Raw genomic sequence first — 2255 nt, forward strand, 5'->3', positions numbered from 1 at the left:
GACCCCTGGATATCCAGGGGGTCAAAAAAAAAATCCACAGAAAAAGAAGAGGAGTGGCACACACACGGGTAGCACGCACCAGGTTACCCAGAGCTAGGTTGTGGTTGCCAGCCAGGCTCCGCACAGCAGAATCTCCACTGCTGCAGCCTCAGGATGGCCCCAGGTAAAGCTGCTGGGGCCAGTCCTTTGCTGGCTTCAGCCTCTCTTACCAACCCTGGGGTAACTTGCTACATGCCAGAGGACATGTGGCACAGCTGTTTCCCAGGGACTAGTGGCAGCACATGGTATGCCACTGCTAGTTGTCCCCAGGGAACCAAATGTCCACACTATGTGTGAATGCGGCCAAAGGGGGCATCTACACATACATTTTTTACTGCGGAGTTAGCCAATTAGCTCCATAGTAAAGCATCACCGTCTACACATGCAGTGCTATTAGACTGGAGTAAACTAATGAACTCCACTGTAGGATACTATATTACCTGACACAAGTACTAGCTTATGGCAGAATTATTAGTGCGCTGCAACACACATGTAGACAGTGACCAAAGCTGGTTGGGGCACACGGGTGTTAGTGTGGGGGCTCCCTGCTAGTTAGCCCTACACTGTAGCACCCTCATGCCCCTGCCAACCCCTCCCTAGCCCACCGAGCTGGGGTGGGACAGCTCCAGGTTGGCAGGCTGACCCTGGGGCTCCCCTGCCAACCAGGGCTGCGCCAGCCCAGGTGAGTGTGCTGCATTCCCAGGTACATGTGTAAATGCTGAGCCCAGGAGCAATGAACTCCAGCGGTGCCAGAGTTTATTCATCTGCACTAACTGCACGTGTAGATGACTCTAAGGTGTCCTTCTTCAAGTAATCTTTAAATAACCGTGTGCCCAATCACTTGTCTATCATCTCTTCGAAGTATTCCAGTAAAAGTTACCTCCAAAAAACCTTTACTTCTCACATATTTCTTAGGACATCCCAGCTGCAAAAATACTCCAACCCTACTTTAAAATTTGTAAACATTCTTTTCAAATATATACACTCCTTTGTAATATGCCTTCGAAGCTTTGCAGCATCACAACTAGAGAGCATGCTAGGAAATTATGCTTTACTGTGTTTTGTCTGCCAGGCATCCAATATCAGAAAGACTGGAAGAAGGGACATTTCCTCTTGCTGTGCCTCACTGGCATGATACCTCTGATACAGAATGTAGGGATTAACATGTCTTTCTTTATTAATACAAAGTACATGTTCATGGTATCCTTAAGAAAAAAACAATTTTTGCAGATTAAATAGACAAGGACCAGAGCCAAACATTCTTATATCAATCATCAATTTAGAAAATAAAGTTGTAAAAACATTGGGTTATTTATCTACATTTGGAGAAATTTATATATTATACTGGGACAATGCTAAAGTGTCAGATGTCAAAAGCCCATCTTGGGAATCAGGAGAAATATTGTCTAACTATTGTGGCAGTACCATTCTTATTTCTCACACAGTAACATTAAAAATTAAATGTTGAAGCTATCAAGTTTATATTGCTAAACTTAAAAGCATCTCACTGCATCAGTATTATGCCTCAGCCTGGATGAGGACAGAACAAAGTTTAATTGGTGCTGAAGTGTTGTCTAAATAAGGTTATCATAATCTACATCTAGGCTTTTAGATCAGTGGAGGAATTTTAAAGCAGTTCCCTCTAGAGTCAGGAATCAATGCCATTTGAATACTGGATCATCATAAAGAGTAAAAGCTGCCCAATCCATGCCTTAAGATTTTATTTGTTGTAAAATTCTTGAAGTGCCTGAGTGTCTTAGGAACTTTGTCCTACTTTCCTGTGACTTAGTTCTTTAGCTAGTTTGAGTCCTCTATATTCCTATTCTTAATTAATTCCTAATTAAAAAGCTAAATCCTACCAACTCTCAAGTCACTTTGGAAAAAGGCACAGAGGTTCCTAAGTTACATAGACATTTTAGAGAAAATTAGTATTAGCCAGATATCCCCAGTTTTTGACAGCATTGTACGCGTGTATCAGGGGTTAAGCTTTGTTTGTATTTTTAGAATTATGTTCTCCAGCTGTGGCTGGAGATGCCCTGTTTGACCTTTTAAGTTACAAATTAAAAGCATTTTCTCTTCTTTCCCACTCAAGTAACATTCTTTTTTGGGCATGCTCAAATGTAGAATAAAAATTGTTCATAGATTCGTAGATGTTAGGGTCGGAAGGGACCTCAATAGATCATCGAGTCCGACCCCCTGCATAGGCAGGAAAGAGT

Source organism: Alligator sinensis, unplaced genomic scaffold (genome assembly GCF_000455745.1).
Source record: "Alligator sinensis unplaced genomic scaffold, ASM45574v1 scaffold933_1, whole genome shotgun sequence".
Lineage (NCBI taxonomy): Eukaryota > Metazoa > Chordata > Crocodylia > Alligatoridae > Alligator > Alligator sinensis.